The sequence below is a fragment of the Hipposideros armiger genome, unplaced genomic scaffold, assembly GCF_001890085.2.
Source record: "Hipposideros armiger isolate ML-2016 unplaced genomic scaffold, ASM189008v1 scaffold_78, whole genome shotgun sequence".
NCBI classification, from domain to species: domain Eukaryota; kingdom Metazoa; phylum Chordata; class Mammalia; order Chiroptera; family Hipposideridae; genus Hipposideros; species Hipposideros armiger.
Window position 1 is genome coordinate 1,488,603 of NW_017731428.1, and position 16,957 is coordinate 1,505,559.

The 16,957-nt window shown below is 49.6% G+C and overlaps 1 protein-coding gene across 19 annotated transcripts in view; it reads right to left on the reverse strand.

Moving 5' to 3' along the window:
- Positions 1-16,957, reverse strand: part of LOC109383228 (uncharacterized) — a 433,428-nt gene that overhangs the window by 235,109 nt on the left and 181,362 nt on the right. Inside the window, exon 1 of one of the 19 annotated variants that reach the window (XR_002124130.1) lies at positions 8,178-8,404. The exons of the other annotated variants lie outside the window; for them this stretch is intronic. The gene's annotated coding sequence lies outside the window, so the exon portion shown is untranslated. Of the gene's footprint in view, positions 1-8,177; positions 8,405-16,957 lie in introns of those variants that run through there. 19 annotated transcript variants of the gene reach the window in all.

Here is a 16,957-nt window from a genome sequence, read left to right on the forward strand (position 1 = left end):
TCTAAATGTTGTCTTCTGGTGAATGATGCAGCCTTAAAAAAAAAATGTTTTAAAAACTCAGATTAGTTTCCTCCTCCCCATAGATGAAAATGGAGAATGGGTTTGGCAGCAACGGAGAAAATGATTTCAAAAACAAAACAAAACAAAAATGTGTCTTAATGCCAAAGAGAAAGAAGGGCCTGGGACCAGACTGCCCACAGACCGCCCCCCCCCCCAGGGAACAGCCCTTCAAGTGCCCCTCCATGACCCCCTCCCAGGCATCCCCTAGTTGGGCGGGGGAAAAATATCCTTTTTTCCTCCCACTTGGTGTTAAGGAGGCTCCCCATTGAGATGCAGTTAATCACATCAATTAAAAGCATTTTACACTTGGCCTTGCCTGCCAGGCACAGGCCCTCTGTCCAGGGAAGGTTGATAAGTCATGTCATGAGATAATTTATATTTTTTTCCCCCATTACCTATTTCTTTTTTTTTCTTTCTTTTTTTTTTTTTTTAGGCATAATTAACACACAGTGAAACATCCAGGTCTTAAATTGAACAGTTTGATGAGTTTGGACAAATGCATATACTCAAAACCACTAAACCACCAAGATCCCAAAAATAACCATTTCCGGCCCCCAGACGTGCCCCGGGCCTTTCCCACGCAGCCTCTGTCCTCCTCCCAGAGGCAACCATTGGACTGACTTCTAGCACCATTGATTAATTTTGCACGCTCTGAAAATTCATATAAATGGAATCATGTTATGTTTCAAGAGGCGTATGAATGAGTATCAAGAACAGGCAGTTTCCAGGGGGACTGAAAACCAGCGGAGGCGCCTTGGGAAACAGCCTGGCAGGTCCTCAAAAGGTAACACACCGAGTTACCGCACGACACAGCCATGCCACTCCTGGGTATATATACTCAAGAAAAATAAAAACATACATCCGCACAAAATCATGTACATAAACCCTCAGAGCAGCATTATTCATAATAACCCCCAAATGGGAACAAGCCGCTGATGAAGGAACAGATAAAACGCAGCATTATATTCACAGAATGGAACGTTCCAGACCTGAGACAACATGGCTGAACTTGGCAAACATGCTACGTGAGAGAAGCCAGTCATGAAAGACCACATTTTGTAGGATTCCATCATATGAAATATCCAGAATAAGCAAAATCCATAGCAACCAAAAGTGGATGAGAGTTTGCTTACAACTGGGGGGTGGACGGAGGATGGGGAGGCGATCGTGAAAGGGTACAGACTTTCTTTTCGAGGTGGTGAAAATGATCTAAGATTGGTAAATTGCATGGTATGTGAATTCTATCTCAACAAAGCTGTTTAAAGAAACCACGCTTTCAGAGTCAACAAAAGCAAAGCCAGTCGCGAGGCATGGGAAACAGCAGTTTCCTTCAGTGGAATTTTAACTGAAAAAGAGTGTTTGGCATCGTAGCCTAAGATCCCCCAGGCCACCTGAGGGGCAGAAGTGGTGTCCAGGAAGATATCCTTCCCACGACAAGGTCCTGGGGTTTGCTGCTTTTCCCAGGGGTCCCTGTCCTGTCCCCAGAGTCTAAACTCTGAAGAGTCCAGGGGCTATTCATTCATTCCTTCCTTCCACACACATTTACGAAGTTCGAATTTAGTGCGTAACCATATCTAGTCTTGCCGTCTCATCTCCCTGCTGTCAGGTGCCTGCATTTTTATGGGCATACTGAATGCCTCTGTCTCTGTGTGTTTGGCCCTATGTTTCCCAGACGATAGATAGTAGGAGACTGGAGGGGTGCAAAGAGCCCATTATGAGAAAGGCCAAGAATTCTGAGGTCCCTGGACTGGTTCTAAATCCCAATTCTACCACACACGGATGTGTGATTTCACCTCTTCCTGCCTCATGTCCCTCACCTACTAAGATCAATAACATGATTCCGCTCTGGGAACCAAACCCTCTCTCCACCACTAACAAGCCATGTGTGACTTCAGGCAATTTCTTAACCTCTCTGTCCCTCACTTCCCCATGTGTACAATGGAGATGGTGACAACAGCCTGCACTATTCAGGATTAGATGAGCTCATACATGTAACCCAAGGGTCAGCAACTCTTCCTGTAAAGGACCAGATAGTAAATATTTGGGGCGTTGTTGGGTTACACCATCTCTGCCATTGCAATGCAAAAGCTACCATAGACTAGATGTAAAAGAAAGGGTCTGGTGTCTTCCAACAAAACTTTATTTATGACACTGACGTTTCATTCCACGTAATCTTCATGTGTCACAAAATAGGATTCTTCTTTTGGTTTTTTTTTTTTCCCCTCAACCATTTACAAGTGTAAAAACCATTCTTAGCTCATGTGCTGCACAAAACCGGGTGGTGGGTGGGCTATGGCCCGTGATGCACAATTTGCCAACGCCTGGTGTCAAAAGCTCCGTGCCTGGCTCAGAGTAAGCACTCACCAGCCACTAAGCACACTCCAGGCAACAAGGGCTGAGCATCACCCCGTGGGAAGCTGCAAAGTGTTGCACCCTTCACACACCGTATCTCATTTACACCTCACCATCACTGTGTGAGGAGGGTAAGGTGACAACTCAGATGAGAAAGCGAAGACCTAAGTAAGCCACGGGGCAGAGCGACAGTAGGTCCAGGTCTTTCTGATGCATGCCCTTGCTTCTGACCATCACATAAGACACCCGGGCACAACAGGGAATCAGACCTACTCAGGCTCAGCTCCAAACCCTACCCATCGTGATTTAATGAACTAGAGACGTGTGTCAATGAAACCAGGGGCTGGAAGGGGAACAAGAAGGCATTGCACGGCCACAGTGAGGGAGGTGCTCTGAAGGGACACGGAGGCAGGCTGGGAACAGCCATGTCTGCTGCTGGGCCACGTGCCAAAAAGAAGCTGGAAAGGGCGCCTTCATCCCAGCTCCCTCCCTTAAGAGGGCTCAGGAGATGGGGGTGGAAGGAGAGGCTGCCCCAAACTCCGGAAGGGAAACGGGGCAACCTGAAGAGCCTAAACAGTTCTTGCTTCAGCCGTTCTATTTTATGGAACTATGTCCTAATGAAATGGGGAAATCGAGTCGCCAAGTTTATAAGAATATTCACTGAGGCACTGTTTATAATAGTGTAAACGTGGAATTCATCCTTAAGAAAAACGGGGGCAGTTCTGCCACTTACGTCTGAACAGTGGTGAAGCTCAGGGCCCAAGCAACCCCATGGCGATGGGACAGAAGTGCACATGTCGATATGGGCAGGTATTTATCACGCACTTAGCGAAACAGCTACTTACAAGCTAATGTGTATACGGCCAAACGTTCACAAGCATGTGTGTATGGATTCGCACGCTTCCGTTCATTCAATTAGTCACCTCTGAGGGATCACAGAAGTGTTTTCATCTTCTTCCTTTTGTTTCTCTGGACTGGAGGATTTTTCTAGAAGAGATCATTAGTGCCTTGTAATGGAAGTGAAGCATGCCTGGTGCTCAGACAGACGTGCCGTACTCCCAAAGTGGCTCGACGGGTAACGTGGAATCGATCCTTATTCAGTTATCCATTGCCTCCTTAGCAATCCGTCACAAGCCAGGCACTGGAGCATGGAGGCAGGGGTGGCAGAGAGAGCTCCCCAGTCCGTGGAGAAGCTGGTCAGGTGCCCACATCAGGGCACTCAGTGGTCAGCTGCTCTACAGTACAGGCAGAAGGGGACCTTCAGCTCATGAGGAAGCAAGCCATCTTTTTCCATGATGAGACTGCAGTCTCGATCACACGTTCCTCACACTCAGCTAATGATCTGAGGACCGCTGGTAGCTGTGATGAGATGTGCTAAGACTTAAAGCTAGGCTTCTGACTCCTTTGTTTTCCCTCATCCGCAAAGCAGGTATCCTCTCCAGGTAGCTGGGAGGCTCAGCTCAGGTTTGGAAAGCATTCTCTGTGGCACAGCCCCCCTCACACACACACAACCGGGGTGACTGAATGCTAAAATCCGAATCCTTTTCTACAAGGGTTGACAACCTGGAATTCAAATCATGACGGATGCCAAAGTGCGGGGAGGAAAACATGTTTACAACTGCAAGGCTGGACAGAGGAAAGCAGTGAGGGGCCTGACCCCAAGCCACCGCGCCCCAGCCAAACTCACACCTCCTGTGCCTTCCAATTCGGCCAGCACTAGGCCAGCTACTGACTTCCCGGGACATGTTTGTAACCCCAAGGACAGTCTGTACATTTGAAATGGAAAAAAATTTCCTCTGCAAGATTCTATTCACCTACATTAAAGGGAAATATTTAGGGCCTATGACCTTAAAAAGAAATCTAAGTTTCTAACTTATGTAAGGAAGAGAAAGAGCTTTCCAGCTAGGCGGACAAGGGTTTGAATGCTGGCTCCATGCCGTTTTGTAAATTATGTCTTATCTCCTGGCATCAGGATACATTATTATTTAAATATATCTTTATTATATATCACATATTATTAAACTATCTCTTTCCTGTAGGATAATAATTAAAACTACACACACACACGCGCACACACACACATGCACACTGCATAGGTGCTCAATAAATGGCAGCTGTTTTTCTCTTAGTGGGAAGACTCAAGGAACTAACAGAGCAATGGGTTTGCATTGCCCAGAAGCTGTATCTTGGGTGAAATCAGCGCCTAATGAAAGGGAGGGAGGCCCAGGGTGGTCTGGCCACCCAGAGCCAAGCCTGACCTCAGCTCAGCCTGGAAAAGGTGAGACAAGGATATAGAGTCGTTCTCAGTGATGTGGGAACGCTAAATTAGACTGGAAATCCAAACACGAAGCTGGCCCTGTGCTTTGCGCCCCTCTGAGACCCTGGTTGTGCGTGTGTAGAATGCAGTAGATTTTTCTGGGAGGGGAAAGGAAAACATCTTCATCAGAGAGTGAAGATGGCACCGCTGGAGGCAGCACTGGGCAGCCAGGAGACCAGCCACTAGCGCTAGCAGCATTGTGGGGGTTTCCACTGAAATAACCCCAGAGCAATTGATTAAAGATTCAGACTCTAGGTCCCCTTCTCAGTTTCAACAGGCCAGGGGTAGGGCCCAGAAATAACCCGTACTTTACCAGGACCCACTGATACTTCCCAAGGGCAGGCTTGGGAACCCTCGTGTGGAGGAGAGGGCAACAGGCGTTGACCTTGGAAGGCCCCCATTCAAGACCCAGCTAGGCAGCAGCTCTCAGGTCCAACTTTAAAGTTCTCTGGTAAACAGTGGGACCAGGCCCAAGGCAATGCAGGCTGGGACTTCCCAGCAAGCTACAAACATATGTATAAACAGAGGACTATCCTTATGAGTTATGCACTCAATTTATGTATATATATAAACACATATGCATATGTATACATATACACACATGCATTTACATATACACATGCATGTATACACACAAACACACACATTTGTGTACAGGCACATACCTATGCATACACGCATATCCATGTTTACATAGGCGTACACGTACACATGCATATACATGCGTTGCAGGGATGCATATGCACACACACATATATTTCAGTTAATCCTCGCACGCACCCTACTTTAGTACTAATATCAACCCCATTTTCCAGATGGTGAGCCTGAGGCATGGAGAGAATAGGAAACTTGCCTAAGGCCAGGCAGGCAGTTAGTGGCAGAGGCAAGATTGGAAATAAGACAGGCTGGCTCCAGCATTCCTGTCTGTATTCACTACATTATAACAGATAACCCAAGAGGTTAAAGAGGGTAGAGATTGAGAGTCATAAACATGGAAAGTGGCTTGAGCCCCTGGGGTGGACCGTCAGCAATGTTTGCCAAGAATTCCTCCCATTTCTGTCCGAGCAGGCTGCTTCCCCCATTGAACGCGGAGCAGATTTCTCCTGCCGTTGACTCGAGGCTGGCCGGTGGCCGCCTGACCAGTGGAATGTGGTGGCGGAGGTGCATGCCAGCTCTGCGCCTTGTTCTTGGGAGGCTGGGCAGCTTTCACTTTACCTACCTAGGATCCAGGCCCCTGTAAAGAAGGCTGGGCTAACCTATGGATGATGAGACCTCATGGAAAAGACAAAGGCCCCGGCCACTCCAGTCACCCCCACTGAGTCACCAGACGTGTGAGTGAAGCCACCTTGGCCATGCGGCCTCAGCAGAGCTGCCCATGAATGTGACCACACGTGTCCCTAGGCGACTCCAAGCGAGCACAAGCACCACCAGGCAGGACCCAGCCACCCCACATGCCCATGAGAAAGTAAACCGTCCTTGTCTGAGGCCACTCAATGTGGGGGCGGTTTGCAGTGCAGCAAACAGATCACTGACGCAGACGCCCACGTGGCCTGCAGACAACTGTAAATTGTACAATAACCAACATGAATTGTCAAGCACTGTGCCGGGCAATGTATGAAGCGCTTTTACATTTATTGTCCTGTTTAGTCTTTATTGCCATCCACGTGGCAGGTATTCATATTATTTCTGTTTTATTGACAGAGAAAAATAAGCCCAGTGAAGTAAGTAAATAACTGAGGCACTGGCACTCGTGGGCTTTGGACCTCAATCCATCTCATTCTCAAGTCTGCGTGTATGTATCAGGTTTCTCCAGGGAAACAGAGCCAATAGGACCATGGCCTAGCCAGGCTGACACTTATCAGTAACCATCACACTGCATGTCCCCTACTGTGCCACTTAGTCCTGCAGAACCAACCTTGACACAACATTCCCAGCCCACAGTCACGATGCTCTGTCATGGATCACACACTTATCAAAACAGACGAGACCTGCAGTCAGAGGCTGTCACGTTAAACCTTGGGGGGCATAAAGCATGTGGCAAGAGGCCACCAGCCGCACACCGAAGCCACTCAGGAATAAACCCACAGCACAAGGTCACCTGGCACGGCTGAAAGGGACCATCGGTGCTTCCGTCAGCAGGTGACAGGAAGGAAGATGCGGGCATGGAACATCTACTGGAAAAGGAGGGGGGAAGCCACAGTTGGTCCAGGACGCGGCTTCACCCCCAAATGGCTGTGTAACCTCGGACTGCACTTCCCATCCCTGTAAGCCAGGTAATTTCCAAAACACGTCAAATTCCTTCAATGCTTCTCTTTAGCTTCCTCTTAAGCACATACAGGTGAGAGTAAAGTAATAGCATTTACTTGTCACTAGGGGGTAAGTCCAGCAAATTCTACATTACCACTATAAAGAAAATAGGGGACAGAGTGCATCACTCACTTTGCAGCAACAGAGAAAGTCACTGAACCTCCAAACCCAGGAACCCCCAAACCCAGGCTCTTCTCCTCCAGCTGGTTCATAGCACGCAGTTCCCACACTGAATTCTAATGTACCTTTCGTAGGCAGTCACAGCCTCCCACCACTTCTGAAAGCATCCTGCAGCCCCCCAGCAGCTCGCCGACTCACGCAGAACTCAGGCTGGCAAGAGGTTATCGCCCTGCCTGGGTTTTGTTTCCTTGTCCCCATCAAAGCCAGCTGCTTCCTTCAAATTGGTTTCAATCAGGCTAGGAAGTTTCTTTTTCCCTGCAATCCATTGTATGTGGGAGATCAGAAGGACCCGTCAAATGCAAGGACGGAACCAGCTCGGCACGTGGAGATAGTGGCGATACAGGTTGGCCGCCCCCAGCCTGGGCCCGCCCCAGCCTTTCCGTCAGCCCTCTGTACTAGGGGTTATACCGACGGACAGTGAGGACAACGGGAGACGCGTTATGAAATTAATCAGGAGCGTTATCATCAGCCTAAAGAACCTCTGTCTGGTCTGCTCCAAAGCCAGCTAGGACACTGAACCTCACCTCCTTCCTGTCTCATAAACCACTGCCTCCAGTCCATCTACGACCCAGGCATGGGATATATTCAGGAAAAGAAAGCCCTTGTGAGGAGCCCGTGGGGACCCCAGATGGAACTCCCTCTCACTCTCTCACAGACGAGAAAGCTAAGGCTGATGGATAATACCAGCATATATACAGGCACACATTGGAGATACTGCGTGTGGGTTGGCTTCCAAGCCACCGCAATAAAGCGAGTATTGCCATAAAGCAATTCGTATCGCTTTGCTGGTGGATGGCTTTGCCTTCCAATTTGTAAAAAAATGCAACATTTGTGAAGCGCATTAAAGAGAAGCTACCAAAGCTACCCTCAGCACGCAAAGAAGGGGAAAAGGCGAGATCAAAGCACAAAAGTCAAAGAAAGACGGTGAGCGGTTCAAAAGACAGGGATGAAACCTGCTTACCAGGACCAATGCTCCGCACGAGGGGTTCAGAAGTGACCAGGATGGAGTCACAGGGTGGGGTGACATTGACGTGGTCCTTAAATGCCACGCTAAGAAGTCAGACCACTTTTAAGCGGAGAGGCACATGGTCAGCGCTGTGTTTTCCCAATCTGGCCTTGGCCGTCGGGAGGAGAGGTGAGGGACAGGGACACTCAGGAAGACAGGAAAGCCCAGCACGGGGCTCGGGAGTGGAGAGGAGGCAGAGAGACGGAAGGGAACAGGAAGTGGGGCCAAGAGGGAGGAAGCAGAGGCAGGACCGCTGGCTGGATGGGGTCCAGGGAGAGAGAAAAACCACTTCTCCTTCCCTTTTTAATGATAGTAAGATTCGTACTTGACAGCAGGGCTCAGCAGGGCAGGACTTCCCAAAAATAAAGAGAGGAAGAGGCCTCAGCATGTGTCCCCGACTCAAATCATGTGGTCACTCCGACCTCCTCCGCCCACGCAAGAGCTTCGTCTGCAGTGAGCTGTGACCTCAGACAGACCCCGATAGACAGTGTCCCTCCCTCTAGCATCTCAGGGTAAAACAGAGGCACAGAGGACAATGAAACTCAAAGGCAAAGGGCGAGAGACAGCAAGGAAAGTGGTGTCGCCCCCACACTATGGGGGAAGAAACCAAGGTGCAGAGAGATTAAACCACTCATATCACACAACAAGTGCGTGCCAAACTCAGGATTCAAACACAGGGCCTTCTGTGTAGACCTTGCCTGTGTCAATCAGGGACCCAGTAGGGAGGAGCAGAAGAATAAATGCCCTGACCTCACTCCCGTCCTGCCCTCCCATCTTGCCAGTGCCTCCCAAACAGAAGTCAGGGAGCACAGAGGCCGCGGTGGTAACCCTCCTGTTGCATCCACACAGGTGGGCCTCGTGGGCTCAGAGCAGGGTGGAAAAGGACAAGGGGAATCTAGAAGGAGACGGAGAGGTTACCTGGCACCTCACCACTCCCACAGCCAAGGCTTTGGTGGGTACCTGGCCTCGGCTGCCTCCCCTCTGCGGAGCCACAGGGCAGATGCCCCAGGCCTGGGGTCTGCAACAGGCCCACCTGCCTCTGGGCAAGTGCAAGGCCCCAGCTCTGCAAGCTCTGCCTTCACCCCAAGTTGATCCAGCCTCTTCTGGCTCCCGCCTTCCTTCCTCATTCCCCCTCCTGGGCCCTGCCCTGCCTCTATCATATGCAAACATCTCAAAATGGCCTACTTCCGAGCAGGCAGGCTACGAGGAATAGCTGTCTTGAGAGAAGAGAGCCAGCTGATGCCCACTGCAGCCCAGGCTGTCCACCCAGCGGCCCTGGCCCGCCCCCTCACCCACCCTGCCAGCCCTGCACAGGGAGGCCTGGCTGCGGCTAAAAGAAAGGACTGCTATCTCTGATTCCGCAGGGCCTCTGATAAGAAATGTCATCCCTTGCTGGGTAATATTACCCGGCTGATAAGAATCTCTATCAAGCTCAAACATATGGCTGGCTGCAGAACACAGAGCAGGGAGGAGCAGGATAATTTATTTGCTTAAACTGAGAGCCCTGGGCGGCCGAGAGAAGTGCACTGAATAAAGGAATACGAGCCAAATTACAACCTATCTGACTTCGGAGTTGGGATTTTTCTCCCGGGAAAGAGAGGCACCTGAGAACAATAAGGGGAGCCCTCCGCACTGGGTCCCAAACACAATAAGCACTTTCACCTTCCTCTTTCCTCAAAGGGCACTTCCACTTACGTTATCACATTTAATCCTCATGACAACCTCAGGAGAAGCATTTCTGGCCTCCTTTTAGAGATCAGGAAATTGAGATTCAGCAAGGTCAAGTAACATGGCCAAGGTCACACAGGCAGCCACGCCAGAGCTCAGCCTCAAACCCCATCAGGTCTGACTCCAGTGTGCTGCTGCCGGACGGAAGTCTGATCCCAGCTGCTGGGTGGCTTGGCTCGTACAACTAAATTAATCAATGAAGTCAGACCTGCCTGATTTAACAATGTCAGCTCCATATGATCATTTCAAAGGTCCATTTCAAGCCTCTCCCGTTTCTCCTTGTGGCTCTGTAACCTGGGGATGAATGAGGAAAGCCCTGCAGAGCATGGAAACTCAAGGGAGGAAAGGGGAGATCAGGGCCAGAGCGAGCTTCGGGGGCTTCCATTCCAGGCTCGTGTCTGAGAAGCAGGTAGAAGGAAATTGTGGAAAGAACACCCCCTCCCCGTCTGTTCACTGAGTCATGCATGCACAGATACTGATGGAAAAAGGCTACTATGTGCCTGGCTCCGGGCTTAGCCTCGGCGATATCACTGCCAAGGGACAGACCTGGTCCTGCCCTCAAGGAGTGGTCTGTCTCCTGGACGTCCCGGTCAGTCAAGAGGCAGGAACAACAGAATGTGAAGTGTAGACACAGGAAGTACGGGTAGCTGATTAGGGACCCGTGGCTGTGTGTTAAGTGTAGCCGTTAACACACTCTCTATACACTGTTCTGTGCTTTTTTTTTTTTAAATATATCAACGTTATTAAGGTTGACATTGCTTTTGGATCGTTAATATGCCATCAAGATTGTTCCATATTGCTTCATAAAGCCACTAATTCTCTTAAACAGCTGTAGAGTACTCCATTTTATGGATGCGTCATAATATAATCAACCAGTCCCCAACTGAGGGGCACTGAAATTGTTTCATCAGGAGGAGTGACTAGGAGGAGCCCAGAGGACTTTTTTAGGGCAGTGAAACTATTCCATGTGATGCGACCGTGGAGGATGTATGTCATTATACATTTGTCATAGAATATACGACACCGAGAGTGAACCCTATGCCAGGTAGGAACTTTGGGGATAATGATGTGTCCATGTAGATTTGTCATTTGGAACAAATGGGCCACTCCAGTGCAGGATGTTGACAGTGAGGGAGGCTGTGCTTACATGGGGAATACGCGAACTTCCTATACTTTCTGCTCAATTTTTCTGTGCATCTAAAACGGCTCTAAGAAAACAATCTACTTAATAAAAATAATCCATTATCACACACGTGTGAGTTTAGCTCTGGAATCTCAATTCTATTCTGCTATCTATTGACTATTTTTCCCCCCCCTGAGTTTGGGTCACATGTTCCTGTTTTTTTACATTTCCAGTAATCTGATGATATACCTGGAACTCTAAGTCATAAATAAGTAAAAAGATGGATAGCTGATGTCTCATCCTTTGCTATTTCAAGCAATGTCGAGATGAAGATCCAATTCACTCCATCGGCCCCTATGTATGTATCTCTGTAGAATAAATTCTAAGAATTCACCCAGCATCTTTTAAACTTGACTTTTCTGTCCTCTTCGCTGGAGCCCCAGCAAAGTCTCAATCCTGCATCTTGACAGGCTCGTGGCTCCCGTACGTGTGACCACCACCCTCTTCAGACCCTCCCTGGTGGGGCTCTCCTGAAATGGCCTTCCTACGTCTTGGTGAGCAACAGCTGCCATTTCCACAACAGCGCACGAGGAAACAAACATATTGCACTTCTGGCCTCCGAGAAACCATTCCTCCTGCCCCTGCCTTCATTCAGGAACCAAGCTGGACACTATGCAAGACACAAGGCCATTTTCAGAACTGGTTGGCTTTCTTCTTTTTCTTCTGGGCCCTGAGATGTTCAGGAATGCAGAGAGCCCAAGGCTGGAAACGGGCGAATTACGACGAGTTCAGGATTCCTCTAAAATCACAGCCCAGGATTTTAGGAAATCTAACATCTAGGAAAACATAATAAATGTCGATTATGCAATTGGGGGCCCGAGGTCCCTTGAAGGAAAGCATTCATTACAAACAGAAAATCTTCTGATTGTCAGAAGATAAAGAGGCTGTGTCTCCACGGCTGAAATAAAGAGGAATCTAAGGGAAAGGGGGTCGCCCTCCATGAGAGAGGCTGGCCACCCCCTGGACAACACGACGGGCACTGAGGGGAGGAGAACCAGCATGAGTAAGGCAGAGCCCCTGTCCTCGGGGACGCATGAGCCACTGGAGGACGCTGGGAAAAAGGCCGTGCTCCATGTGCTCCCAGATGGAGGGACCAAGAGCTTTGAGAATGAGGAGAGCATCACTGATTCTTCCTGCATAAGTTAGAGGTGAGGACACCTGAAGGAGGTCTTGGAGGTGGCAGCTCAGCAGGCAAAGGGGAGGGGACTTCCAGAGAGTAGTAACAGCACATGTGACAGGGAGTACGAAACAACAGCTGCCACTGACCAGGCTGTGAAGGGTGTCCATCTTAGAGTTTGCCTTTCCCTTACAGATGTCACAGGGAGTCACAGAGGCTCTTGAGCAGCACAGTGACAGATGAGATCTATGCTTCTGCATCACCGTGAAGGGTCAAATCCCCAGCCACGTGGGAGCCAGTGTATCATGGCTCCCGCATCATCCTGCAAAGCAACAGCCATAGTGGCTATAATGGTGGCCTCCACGGCCAACTCTCTGCCTTCAAATCCCAGCTCTGCCCCTCCCAGCTTGAGCGAGTTACTTATCTACTCCGTGTACAGTCTTCTCATCTACGAAACGGGGCTAATGTCCGCAGAGGCCTCTCAGTGCTAGTGTGTGGACTGTGAATTGGATGAGTTAATGTACACAAGGTGCTTAGAACAGTGCCCAACACACAACAGGGGCACACACATGACAGCTCTGGGGACTGCTCCCACCTCCCTTGTCCCCTGGCTTCCTTTTTCTGCACTGCCAGTTCTTCTGAAACGCGGGCTGCCATGAAGCTGAGCAAAGGTGAGCGGGCTCAAGGCCAGGTTTGCGTCAGGAAGGCTGGAGCTGGGCTCTGAAGGCGAGTTTGGGGATCGCTGCCTACTGGTTAGCTTCCTAACTCCCGCATGAGGTGGGTGATGTAAGGCAGAGGTTCTCACCTTTGCTGCACAGTAGAATCACCCGGGGGGATGTTACAACCCCAACGCCCAGGCCCACTCCTGACTAAGTCAGAATGTTTGGGGGTCTGGTCCCAGCAGCAAGATTTTTTAATTGCTCGGTGAAGCCCAGTGTGAGAACTACTGATGGAAGAGTCTCCAATTCAAGAGGAAAGGAATCACATGGCAGAAGGGACAGTGTCACCACCCAGAGCTGTGTCTATTCCAGGAGAAGCCTGGATTTTCCGGGCCACCATTTCTTACCCACAGGGCAGGAATGACGGAGCTAATGTGAAAGTGCCCTGGATCATTATAATTGTGACACACCCCTCAAACCTCTTCTGGAAATAGGGGAGGGTACAGAATACCAACCAACGCAGCCATACAGGGACCTGTGGTGGGAAAAGCATCACTTAGGTGCAGAGCTGGTGACAGTCCTGGGCTGTCTCACCCACCCGCTCTGTTGCTAGGAGTCCCATCCCTTTTGAGCCCGTTTCTTCAACTATAGACTAGGGATAGGACTGACCAATCAGACAGAGTGATGGTGAGGCGCCCGCAGGAAGACACAGGTCACGCGATGAAGAGTCAGGCTGATGTATTTTTATTTAATATGTTCTAGGTCCTTGCGGGGACATGGAAAGTTCTAGAGAGAGCAATGTCCCCCTAAACTGCTGCTGTCATGGAGGGGGAGGGAAGGGAGGAACAAGCAGGAGTGCTGGCCCCATGAAAGCCCTCTTCATGGCAGGAGGTCCACGTGGGGGTCGGTGATAGGACTGGAGGGCAGGGTGTGGCCCAGGCTGCCCCACGGAGACAGTTAAGATAGGAAATGTTATCTGGGAACAATGGAATAACCAGTACCATGGTCCTGGCCTGAATCTGACCACAGGGGATAAGACTCCAGGAAACACGTCCCCCCAACAACTGGCCAGAGTGGCCCTGAGAAACCACTGGCCCATCTGTGTGTGCATGCGTCCCTTCACTCACATGCCCTCCAAGTGTCCCTCAGCCACGTGCCGAGAGTTGCGTTAGAAGGTGGGGGTGCAAAGATGGATAAGCCCCGGTGTGCATCCTCAGAAGGGACAGAGGGGTATATGCTAAACTACAATAATAACAGTAATAATAATAATAATAATAATAATAATAATAAATGGTCACCACTCATTGATGCACCAGGCAGCATGTTTCATATTTTATATTTAACATCTCAAATCCTCAATGTCCCCTCCAAATAAGGGCACACACTCCTTTTTCCAGGGCTCCCGGGCCATGACTCATTTTAATCCGGGCTCAGCCACTGCCCACAAGCCTGGGCACCACCACCCCACTTAACCCACTCAGGACAGCAACTTCCCTTGGAGAATTAGCCCTCACTGATGAAAAAGTATTGCTCAGGAAAGCTGGGGCACAACCAAACGGGGGTGTCCTGGGACGGGGGACTGTTGTCACAGGTGTTATGATCGTTTTTACTTTCACTGAACAGGTACTGAGCCCTTCCTGCATGGCAGGCTCTGTGCTTGCTGTTGCTTTGTTGTTGTGTTTTTGTTTTGCCGGCAGGGAGGCGATAATGGTTTCAACTAGAAAATAGACTCTGGGTGTAGATGGACCAGCTGCCATAATGTGCTTCATCTCCGGCTTCCCACGAGATCGGAGCTCGGGGGGCAAGGCCTCAGGATTCCGACCTGCCCACCAAGCATCTGTAGGGACAGCACGCTTGATAAAGGGGTGGCTGCAAGGGAAGAAAACAAGGACTGCTGTGGAGAGGGAGGGGGGAGGTGTGGTGTGTAGGGTGAGGAAAACAAGAAATTCTAGGACATCGGGGGAACTAGAAATAAAAGGGGAAAATGGAAAAGAGCAAAATGTCTGTTAATGTGGAATAGTTGAAAACACCATGGGATGCTATGCAGCAGTAAGAAAAATAATGTATGTGTACACATACACACACACACACACACACACAAACATGCACCAAAGATTGATAAGATATACTGATGAGTGGGAAATGAGGATGTTGAAATACGGTATCATTCCCTCCAGCTCTGAATACCAGAGTCCATGGAGCCAGGGACAGCTCTGGTGGCTGGACCTGGGGGCAAACTGCAAGGAGTTGTGCTGACCTGGCCCACTGCCTCCGGCTGACATTTCTGCCCACGAGGAAAGGAAGCCAGGCCCTAGCTCTAGATCTTCAGGCAACAGCACACTTGTGACCCACTTTCCAGTTTGGTTTTGCTCCCCCAGTTCCTTGAAATGACTTGTACTGACTTCAAGACAAAAATAAGCCAATTGAGCTCCCCTCACCTCCTGGCCTCCAGCCTGTGATAACCCATGAAGAACAAAACAGTCACCCTGAATTGCTAATGGAAGACCTATGGGCTCTTATCAGCTATAAGTGCCACCCACGGGATGTTGCAAATGTTCCTGAGTTTATTGCCCACCTCTAAAATTCATAAAACCTCATTGCACTATCAAGTCCAAAAATTAATTGAGCAGCACTGGTCCCACATAACAAAATAGCTATCTGGATGCTACCTGGTTGGCTCTTTATTCAAGACAGCTTCCTCCCACTGGCCACAGTCGCAGCCCTCAGAGACCACATAGCCCAAACTCATGGCAGATGAAGGCACTGCTGCTCAGAGAGGCGAGGAAGGTTGCCCAAGGTCACACAGCAAGCCAGGGGCAGAGTGGGAACCAGAACTCGGTATTCCTCACACAAAGGCATATGTGTATCCTTTCTATTTGCCAGGCTATACCTCATCCCGTTTAGAACCAATCACAGCCTTAGGAAGTAGAACATCCGTTTGACATCTCGTTAGAACAAGGCTCCTAGGGTCGCCCTGAGTCCAGAGTAAAATCTATCTCAGGCAGAAGTCACGTCTCATACAACACAGTGGCTCAAACCCAGGGCACCACCGTTAGCATCCCGTCCAGTCATTGGGCCAACTCTTGCTCAGTGTTATTTTTGCTTCATGGTTTCCACATGCAGACAAACAATACTTCCCTAAAAATCAATTGTCTCGAGCAACCCACCTACATAGTTCTTGGAAAATATGGGTTAAACATACTGCCTCACAAAGAAAATGAGGAACAAAGGATAAGGGCAATTCATCACCATGGTCTTGCACTTTCTTTATTCACACCGAATGTTTGTCAAGTCACTAAGTTCAAGGACCCTGTCCCTTGGGGCTGCAGAACTATTTTTACCAGCACTGCCCAGCAAAGAGGCTCCACCCATTTTGATAAACAGGGTTACTCGGTATCAAGAGACGCTAAATGGTTTCAAGAGGCTGGAGGTTAGGGGGACTGAAAATGGACTGGAAGGAAGATGCTGGAAGAATCCATTTCTGCCACAGCAGAGGGAATGGCTGGATGTCATTCTGCTGCCCAGAACGCTGAAGGGGCCGAGACACAGGAATTGCAAAACATCAGTCAAATAAACAGGTATCTCCATTGGGATCATTTCCCAAACTTCCAGAACCAATAAGGAGACAGGTGGCTCTGGTTTTTGAGAGGAGGCGGCATCCCGTAGTGGGGCTGTCTGGCACATAGTGAGCACTCAATAAACATCACACACACACACACCTGGTTTTGGAGGTGTGTTGGAGAGCCCGCTGGATTGCTCCTCTCGGGCCACACTTGCGCTTCTGGTGGTCACACCCAGGCTCAAGATATAAATGCCATGACTTGCAAATATGTACCCAAATATTAATCCCTTAACTTCATGTACTAGTCAGGGCCAGAGAGAGAGAACGGAATTGGCTCACACAGTTCCGGAGACTGGTGAGTCCAAACTCTGCAGGGTAGGCCAGCAGGATGGAGGCCCAGGGAAGAGCTGACGGTGCAGCTCGAGTCTGAAGGCCACCTGCTGGCAGCACTCCCCTTCCTTAGGGACCTCAGTCTTTCTCTGTTGC